We start from the raw sequence: 11,103 nt of genomic DNA on the forward strand, positions 1-11,103 counted from the left end.
CGCAAAACTGCGTTTAGACGTAAAACTGCGTTTAGACGTAAAACTGCGTTTAGACGTAAAACTGCGTTTAGACGCAAAACTGCGTTTAGATGCAAAACTGCGTTTAGACGTAAAACTGCGTTTAGATGTAAAACTACGTTTTGACGTAAAACTGCGTTTGAACGTAAAACTGCGTTTAGACGTAAAACTGCGTTTAGACGCAAACTGCGCTTAGACGCAAACTGCGCTTAGACGCAAACTGTGTTTAGACGCAAACTGCGCTTAGACGCAAAACTGCGCTTAGACGCAAACTGCACTGTGATTCTGCTTTTATATCGAAATCACTTTTTATCGGACGAACGCAGCTTTAGCTTTTAAATTGCTGTAAGATTTCCGCTGCACTAATTCACCCCCCCCTCTTAGTGCTCTCGATCCTAACATGTCCTTTGTCGGGTCCTTTTTAGCAACCTTTGCTTTACCCGGTCTACCCTTGCCTTTGCCATTCTTAAGGGACTTTTCTATCTTCCTTTTCTTTTTGGTCTCGCTAGTATAGAGAATCAGCTTCTCTTTCTTGATAATGCTCTATGCCTCCCTCAATATATTGCGGAGCTCAAGGAGAGTCACCTCAAGCTTGTTCATATTAAAATTCATTATGAATTATGAAAACAAACCTAGTAGGGACTGAAGCACAAGATCCACACATAGGTTATCCTCTAGGACCATTCCTAGACCGATGAGTTTCTCTATCCACTTAATTATCTTTAGGATATGATTCTGAATCAGTGTCCCCTTAGTCATCCTAACACAAAAGAGGCTTTTAGATATCTCATATCGCTGAGTCCTTCCCTATTCCTCAAACAATTTGTGGACATGTAGAAGAATTGATCTGACATCCATCTTTTCATACTATCTTTATAACTCAAGAGTCATGGAGCCCAATATGTAATATTAAGCAAGAGTGGAGTTATCTATGTATTTCACATAGCGAGCGATCTCATATTTGCTTGCCCCTTCCTCAATCGTAGGCATCATTGTATCAAGGACTTGCACAATTTTTTTCATCATGAGAACAATTCTCTATTGAATCTTGAAGTTTGATTATGAAATCAATTGATAAGTTTATGATCTAATCTATGTTTTGAGTGATATAGGACTAGCTTCGATCTAGGAGAGGAAAATTGATTGAAGTAGGAGAAATTATATGTTGAGTCGGAGTTGAACATGTTAGGAGATTAGACGTTATGCCGGAGGATTGATTAATATGTCAATAGAAGGACTTCATATCATGAGTTCGGGCATTGGTCCGAAGGATCAGATATTATGCTAAGGGAATCAAAAGTTGTAGGAGTCAACATGCTGATTGGGCAATACGCTGAAGGAGAGGATGATATGTCGAAGGATCGGACAAAGCACCGGAAGAACTAATGACAAGCCAGACAACATATGATTCATGCTTTGTAATAATTTATCTAGATTAAGTTAGTTTAGGTCTAATTAAGTCGATATTGGGATGAAACAATGTTAAATCAATTAAGGGCTAATTGGGCCTAAATCAGAGTTGAATTGGGCATGTTGTTTGGTCCATTCAATGTCCTATAGTAGGGTCTGGCAATGGTACCGACAAACACAGTCTTCAAGACTATGTTAGGCGGTGGTACCGTTAGAGTGGGCGGTGGTACCGTTAGAGTGGGCAATGGTACCGCCTAGTATTAGTGTGTCAGGCAATAGTACCGCCAGACTTGGTGGTGGTACCACCCAATGTTAGACTGACAGGTGATGGTACCACCAGTTGTCAGTCTGTCAAGCTATGGTATTGCCCAATACTAGCGATAGTACCACTAGTACCTCGAAAACCCAAGAATTTAAATTTTGACTCCAATTTTTGAAGCCATTTGGGGTCTATAAATACCCCATAAATTTTTGTTTGGTATATACACAAAAGTAGAACAAAAACTCTTGTGCTTGTAAGGCTGTGATCTCTTAAAGTGTAGAGTCCCTCCTCCTAGAGCTAAGTGATAGTCCTAAGATAGGTGTGTGAGGGAACACTTATAAAAGAGGGGTGTAAAGGTTCTTTCCTGAACCTGTGAAAAGGAGAAAGTGTAAGGGTAGTTGATCTTTGCCTATTGGAAAGAAGATCAGTAATGGAAGCCGGTGACTTCAAGTGAAGAAGAATCGGGAGTGGACATAGCTCATGACGATCAAACCACTATAAATCCGGTATACTTGATTTGTATTTTTGTTTTGCTTTTCATTCTCATATTGCAAACTGATTTACTTGTTTACTACTTTCACCCTTGTAGAGTCTAAGCTTAGTGTTGATCTCTTTAGGGGATCGACCTCCTTGAAACTCTATAGGGGTTCCTTCCTCCGAATTGCTACTCAAATGCTACAGAAAAGATTCATCTATTACTTAAGAAAAGAGGATGAATACATGACTATTTATAGGGCTTCTAAACCCTAACTCCTAATAAGACTTCTAACCAACTACTAATAGGACTCCTACTCAAGACTCATATTCCTTTACAATTCTTAATGCTTATCTAAGAAATAACCTCCTAACCTTAGCCGACCTCTTCACATCTTTAATAGGGGTCAGTTAGGTAGGTTAACATGAATGCCCCTCTCTATTAGGACTTTTCTAGCTAGAGTCATAATAACGCGCTTTCAAGTTAAACTTATCTTTCCGATATGAGTTTTACCGAATGATATTTTCGAATTGACATAATTTTTTATAAGCACTAATTCAATCCCCCACTCTTAGTGTCGATTTCGGTCCTAATAGTTGGTATCGGAGCCACATTTCTCTCTATTTAGTTTAACACCCAAGAGAGATGACTTTTTTTGGCTTTCAAGAAGGTCATTCTATTATCCATCCTCTTATGTTCAATGGAACAAATTACATATATTAGAAAACTAACATGCAAATTTTCTTACTTTCTATGAACTTTGATTTATAGAATATCATTGAAAATGATTTTGAAAAGTCTTCCAAACCAATAAACGAATGGAATGATTTGGAGAAGATGACTTTTTCTTTAAATGCTAAAAGCTATGAATGCTTTATTTGGCACTTTAGATAAAAATGAGTTTAATTGTATTTTGATTTGTGAAACTACACATGATATTTGGTATACACTCGAAATCACACATGAAGGCATACACTTTAGAACCGTGATTGGCTTGTAGGGCACCTATGACTAGTACATAGTAGCCTTTAGGTCTTGGAATGCCACTTTGTATTTGTCAGACCATCACCAAGGCTGCTCCTTCTTTAACAACTCCTTCAATGGAGTTGCACACTTCGAATACTCAGCTATGAAGTGTCAATAATAGTTGATAAAACCAAAGAAGGATCTCAGCTTCGACACCTTCTTTAGTGTTCACCAAGCCACCATAACTTACACCTTTGATTTATTCATCTGAATGGAACCATCACTAATTCAGTACTATAAGAATAAAATCTCCATCTAAGTAAAGTAGCACTTCTCCCTTTTCACAAATAAAGTGTTCTCCTTTAGAATCTTGAAAAATATTCAAAGGTGCTTGACGTGCACCTCAAGCATTTAGATGTAAATGACCATATCACCCAAGTAGATGACCATAAAATTATCTAAATACTCCTTGAATAGTTGGTTCATAAGAGTGCAAAATATGGCTGGAGTATTAGTTAAGTCAAAAGACATCACAAATAACTTGAATGCTCTATACCTGGTCACACAAGTGGTCTTTGCTTCATTGCCTTCAGCAATATGTGTTGAATCTCGGATTTTGATGATGAAGTCAATTGTCATTTGTTATCTAATCTATGTGTTGAGATAAGTGTGCAGGATTAACTACGATGAGATTAAGACAAGCAGCAGGAGTTGCGCCGGAGTCAAGATCATGATCACGTTGGGAGTTCGAGAGTTCGACGGAAGTTCGGACGGTCGTCGGAGGTTCAGAGAGAACAGATCCGAGAAGTCCAGAAGCTTGCCAAGCGAAGCTCGTCGGAACTCGCCAAGTGGATCGTCGCAAAGTCCAGGAGTATGCCGGATGTCCGCAGAAGGATCACCGAAGGTTATCGGTTGATCGACGGAAGTTGGCCGGAAACTCGCCGGAAGAAGCGATTGACGCATCGGAGCAAGCTGCAGAAGTTGTCTTAGAGATAATCGTAGTTAGCACGATGATTAAGCATGAAAATGGGAGGTGATCCCATTAGCTTAATCTTGGGGCAATTGGGCCCCTGAAAAGATTCAAAGTGGGTCGAATGGAGTGAACCATTCGGACCCTGATTGCACCAGGAGGTGCAACCGCCCCAGCCAGGAGGTGCAACCGCCTGGGCTGTGGGGTTGAGAGGTGCAACCGCCCCAGCCAGGAGGTGCAACCGCCTGGGCTGTGGGGTTGAGAGGTGCAACCGCCCCAGCCAGGAGGTGCAACCGCCTGGGCTGTGGGGCTGGGAGGTGCAACCGCCCCAGCCAGGAGGTGCAACCGCCAGGGTTGCAAGGCTGGGAGGTGCAACCGCTCCAGCCAAGAGGTTGCACCGCCAGAGCTCAAGTTCCGAGCTCTGCCAGGCGATGCAACCACCAAGCTCAGTCTTCGAGCTTTGGTAGTGTGGTGCATCAGCCTGAGCTCAGTCTCGAGCTTTGCCAGGTGATGAATTCACCAAGCTCAGTCTTCGAGCTATGGCAGAATGGTGCATCAGCTTGAGCTCAGTTTGGAGCTCTGCCAAGTGATGCAACCACCAAGCTCAGATTTCGAGCTCTGCCAGGTGATGCAACCACCAAGCTCAGTCTTCGAGCTCTGCCAGGTGATGCAACCATCGAGCTCAGTCTTCGAGCTCTGGCAGAGAAGAAGCAATCGGCAGAGCTCAGTCTTCGAGCTCTGCCAGGCGGTGCCACCTCTCCAGTTGAGAGGTGCAACCGCCTGATCCCAGAAATTCTGGGATTAGATCGATTTGATCGTTTTGAGCTCGAATTTTGAATTGGGTTGGGGCCTATAAATACCCCACCCATTCAGCACTGAAAAGAGACAGACCTATACCGAAATTGTGATCTTTTCTGTGATTCTAAAGAGCTCAAAAGTGTTGTAAAGCCTTGAGTCTCCTCCTTCTGTTCTTCAAGTTTTCAACTGTAAAGTGAGGAGAGAAAGGTCTGTAAAGGTTGTCTCCTAAGCCTGTCAAAAGGAGAGAAACTGTAAGAGGGAAGTTTGGCCTTCGCCCATTGAAGGAAGGCAGCTAGTTGACGTCGGCAACCTCATCGGTGGAGGAAGCCAAAAGTGGAGTAGGTCAAGGCTGACCGAACCACTCTAAATCTCTGGTTTGCGTTTATTTTCGAGCACTTTATCATTACTGCAAACCTCCCTCATCACTACTGCTCTCTGCGCTTTCACGAACAAGTTCTAAGTGTTGTTCTTCCAAATCTGCATTCATACGTAAACTTGTATTTTCGTACATTACAGTTTACGTTTACGTTTGATTCTGCAGAACTGTTTTCCGCGCTTTTACGAACGAGCTTCCTTGCAGTTTACGCTTACATTTTAATCCTATTAATAACTGCAATCTGTCCTCTACGATTTTACGAACGAGTTTCAACATTTAGACGTAAAACTGCATTCGGACGTAAATCGGCTTTCTTCGCTCAATCATCAGATTTCAGTTTACGTTTACGTCTTGATTTCAACTGCATACTGCCTTCTGCGAATATACAAACGAGTTTCAAAGTTTAGACGTAAATCTGCGTCTAGACGTAAAACTGCGTTTAGACGTAAAACTGCGTTTAGACGTAAATCTGCGTTTAGACGTAAAACTGCGTTTAGACGTAAAACTGCGTTTAGACGTAAATCTGCGTTTAGACGTAAAACTACGTTTAGACGTAAAACTGCGTTTAGACGTAAATCTGCGTTTAGACGTAAATCTGCATTTAGACGCAAAACTGCGCTTAGACGCAAAACTGCGCTTAGACGCAATCTGCGCTTAGACGCAAAACTGCGCTTAGACGCAATCTGCGCTTAGACGCAAACTGCACTTAGATACAAACTGAGAATTTGCTTTTGCATCATAATCGTTTTTGAACGAACGCAGCTTTTTGTTTTTAAATTATTATAAGATTTCCGCTGCACTAATTCACCCCCCCCCTCTTAGTGCTCTTGATCCTAACAATATGCACCTGTTAGTAACTCAACCGAAGGTTAAGTTTAAAGAAATACTTTGCTTTACCCAATTGGTTGAATAAATCCATAATGAGTGGGATGAGATACTTATTCTTTACCTAAGAGGGGCGGGTGAATTAGTACTGTCGAAAAATCATAATTTGAAAGTTTTGGTCAATGAATCTGTATCAAAAATGTGATTAACAAGAAGTGCGAGTAAGGATTGCTTAGTAAGTAAATTAGTATGCAATAGTAAATTAAGGCAAAAGGAAATACGAACCAATTTATAGTGGTTTGGTCGTCCCGACCAATGTCCACTCTTGATTCCTCTTACTTCGAGGCCATCGGCTTTCACTCTCGATCTTCTTCCAATAAGCAAAGATCAATTACCCTTGTTACAACTCTTTCTGCTTTTCACAGGTTAGGAGAGAATTCTTACACCCATCTTTCATAAAATATCTCTTGCCTCTTTTAGAATAACTTCTAGACTTAAGGAGAAAGAGAGTCAACACCTTTCATAGTTTACAACACTTTAAAATTATAAGCTTTTTTATACTCTTGCAAACATGAGAGGGGTATTTATAGGCTCTAAATAGCTTAGAGCCAAAAATTTAAATCCCTAGTTTTTTGGGATATTAGCGGTACCACCGCCTACACTCGATGGTACCACCACCTGATAGTCTCAGCATTGGTGGTACCATTGCCTGCTTGGGTGATACCACTGCTTGATATAATCTAGGAGACTATGTCCTAGCAGTACCATTACTAGTCTGGGTGGTACTCTTGCCCAAAACTGGGTGGTACCATCGTCAGGTTTTCCAAAAAAGTATATTTTATACTTTCTAACTCACAGATCGTTCAACCACCTATCATGGTGGTGCCACCACCTAGCCCCAACTCAAGTCACTTAATTGGCCTTCCAATAGGTCCAATTCAGCTTTGATTTAGGCCTAATAGGCTCCTAATTAAGTTAGTATGGTTACACCCAAAATCAACTCAATTAGACACTTAAACTACTTCGATCAAGAAACAATGATTATAAATCATGAAGCCTATATTGTTTGGTATGTCATTAGTTTATTCGACACTTCGTTCGAACTTCTAGTACATTGTCATCCCCTTCAGCGTATTGCCTGATCTATTGGTATGTTGACTTCTCACAATACCCGATCTTCTTGGTGTAATGCTCAATCCTTCTGGCTTGATGCTCAAACTCATGGCACGAAGTTCATCCTCCAACATGTCGACTAATCCTCCTGCATAACGTCCAATATCTGACATGAAACTCTTTTGCCCAACGTCTAATTCTGCTTCAATGATTTAAGTCCATGATCAAAGTTTCTCTAACGTCACTCATCTTAAATGTTTATTAGTTCATAATTTTATGAATTGATTTTATCATCCAAATCCAAGATTCAACATCACCATCACCTTGTTTAAGGCCAAATAGTCGATAAATAATTAGATTCTTTCATCTTGTTTCTTTTGGAAGAGGATTGGAGCACCAAATGGTATTTTCGAACTATAGATGAGACTACCACTTAGCAGTTCATCTAATTACTTCCTGTGCCAACTCTGGAGGGACCATATGATATGGTGGTCTCATTGGAGGCTTCAGTCATAGCTCTAGCTTGATATGATGGTCCATACTTCTATGTGGTGGTAGAGTTTTTGGTAACTTGGGCGACATGACATTTTTGAACTCCTTCAAAATATTTACCACTATAGTAGGTTCATGAATGGCCTTCTCATCAAGTTGCTCTAGCTTTACAGCGACCACGAAAGTTAATTCACCTTTTCATACCCTCTTCTTCAATTATAATGCCGATAGTTATTGTGGGTCCTTAGTTTCTCCTTGAGAAATAGGAACCATGCAGGGGTCGTCGCCTCCCATTAGACATAAGGAGTTTAGGAACAGTGTTGGCACCAACTTTGTTGCATGCATGAACTTCATTCTAAGAATCACTTGGAAGTAATCTAATGGTACCACAATCATATCTATGCTTTCGCTCCGTGTCCCAATCCTGATGGGTATTGCCTTTGCTAGCTTGGAGATCTATTCAGCCTTTGAGTTTACTGCCTTTATCTAGCTTGGGTTCTTCTCCAAGTCTAACCTAAGTCACCTTGCTTCTCGGTCGGTAATAAAATTATGGGTAGCGCTTGTGTCCACCATCGCACGGGTTGTTCAGCCATTGAGCTTGATGTCCACATATATCAACTTGCTGCTCCCTGCTTTCTATGGCTTCATCTTCATGTTCTCTCTCATTCGACCCCATAATGGATTCAATAAACATATTACTCTCATCCGAGGTTCTTATAACTCCTCATCATCGCTACTAGATTCTAAACTACTCGAACTAAGAGCGATGGCCTTGTCTTTATCTGATTTCGGGGGATGAATTGAAGCTGTTAAGACATTGAGTGCTTGTTTTTGTGAGCACTCCCTCACCATGTGTGGTTCTCCACACAAAAGGCATTCGCTAGATTTTGGGGCCTTATCTTTTAATCTTAGCACTTTGTGAGAAATTTTATTCCTTTGTTTGCCCCCATACTCCTCTTGAGAATATATAGGTAGACAATTTCTTGAAGATTATTTCTTCTTCCTAGAGTCCTCTAAGGAAACAAAGTCAGTGAGCCTTTTCATGGTCGTAATTATCTCGATCACATCGGTGACATTCCTTCGATATAGTTCCTATTGTGCTCACAACTTCAAGGTATTGACAAAGCTAAATAGTTTATCATTCTCGGACATGTCTTAGATGTCCAACATTAATATAGAAAATTACTTCATGTAGTCCCAAATAGAAGTACTTTAGTATAGTTGTCTCAACTTCCTTCTTATGATGAACTCTACGTTCTCAAGTTCCTAGGAACTGAGTCATTAACTCTCGCTTCAAGTCCTCCCATGTGTCCACTCAACACTGACCCTATTGGATCTCTTTCTAACATGTTCACTGTTAGGATCAAGTGTTGAACTAAAGGGTGGGGGGGGGGGGGGGGGTGAATTAATGTAGCAAAAAAATTACTAGTTTCAAAAGTCTTTATTTCATAAAGATTTTAACTTGAAATCATATGGGAGCATAGAAAAATCAGTAAGAAGGTAAAGTAGTTTGCAATAAAGGTAAATTGCTCAAGACGAAATGCAAACCAGAATTTAGAGTGGTTCGATCGTTATGACCTATATCCACTTTCGGATTCCTCCCCTATCGAGGTCACTGACATCCACTAATGACCTTCCTTCAATAGGCAAAGATCAACCACCTTTTACAATGCTTTCTCCTTTTCGCGGGTTTAGGAGATAACCCTTACAAGTCTTACACCTCTCTTAAATGATCTAAACACTTAGAAAGAGAAGAAGAGGACTCTAGCACATTTTATAATACTTTAACACTAAAAAATTTAAGATTATGCCAATACTTTCATGCCCTTTTATGCAAAAAAGGGTGGGATATTTATAGGCTCCAATTGGCTTCAGAATTAGAGCAAAAAAGTATCATATCCCTGGATTTCAGAGTATTAGCGGTACCACCGCCTAACACTTGACACTAGGCGGTACCATCACCCTGTCTAGGTAGCACGATCACTTGACAGAGTTCGAAGACCGAGCTATGGCGGTACCATCGCCTGATAGGGGCGGTACCACTACTGACAGCATTAACTGTCAATGGTACTTAGGAGATTGGGTCTCCCAAGCGGTGCCACCACTGGCCATGATTTTAGGTGCTGAATGGGCTATTCAATCCGGCCCAATTCAGCCCTATTAAGGGCCCAGTTGGCCCCTAATTAAGTTAGTGGGATTACTTCCCAATCCTAACTCAATTTTTTGTCTAACTACAATAACTAAGACATAATTAAAGCACTCTTGTTCCGATACGTCAATTGCTCTTCCGGCGAACTTCCGACGAACTCCCAGCAATGTTCCAACAGACTCCCGACAAGCTCATAGACTTTACGGCGATCTTCTTGGCGAGTTCCGACAAGCTTCTTTGGCAAGCTCTTGGACTTCTCGGTTGGTTCCGGCAGAACTTTCGACGAGCATTCGGACTTTCGATGAACTCTTGAACTCCTAACGAGATCTCGATCTTGACTCCAGCACAACACTTGCTTTATGTCTTACTACTATCGTAGTTAATCCTGTATACTTTCTCAACATATAGATTAGATCAAACAATTTATAATTGATTTCATCATCAAAATCTGAGATTCAGCATTCACCATCAAAATTTTGTATCCCCATTCAAATACATAATTGTTATCGAAACTTTGGTACCTTCAGAATCGAGCATTATAGCTTGAAGGTACTATTCCATATCGAATAAGAAATTCTCAAGCTCCTTTGCATCCTTGGCGCCCTTGTAGCAATGCAGCTTGAGTGCCCTTAAGTTTTGTGGTGGTGCAACATAGGTGTTGCTCCTTTTTGCATTAAGGGCCCTTGTAAGCAATATCACCCTGGATGTGAGTTCTACCATGACTTCGTGTAGATGTTGCATTAAATCTTTGGTGTCTTCCATCAGTTGATTGACTAAGGACTCAACCTTGTCGATTCGAGATTTAGCTTCTTCTTATAAGCTCTTTATGCCAAGAAACCTTGGTTGGCCTTAGTAGAGTTCCTCCAAACTCACTTCAAGAATGTCAATGCAGGTTTATGCCACTGTGAGTCTCTTCTTGTGTCTTCTTTTCTCGGTTTGCCCTCCAAATTATACCTCATTTTCTCATAAAGAATAACCAACTTCTCACTCATCTTATTCACTGTCACGCTCCTCCTAAGCTGCTCCAATAGCATGGGAGCAAGTTGTTAGGACCGAAATTAGCACTAAGAGGGGGGGGGGGGGGGGGGGGGGGTGAATTAGTGCTTTTAGAAAAATAACGTCGATTCAAAAAATTTTAATGATTTAAAAAAGCTTGATTCGATGAAACCATATTGTAATAAGTAGTTAAAGTAGAAAACTAATAGTAATGAAGAGCATAAAAAAGATGCACACTAAATTTATAGTGGTT

This window comes from Musa acuminata, chromosome BXJ3-4, assembly GCF_036884655.1.
Source record: "Musa acuminata AAA Group cultivar baxijiao chromosome BXJ3-4, Cavendish_Baxijiao_AAA, whole genome shotgun sequence".
Classification (NCBI taxonomy): domain Eukaryota; kingdom Viridiplantae; phylum Streptophyta; class Magnoliopsida; order Zingiberales; family Musaceae; genus Musa; species Musa acuminata.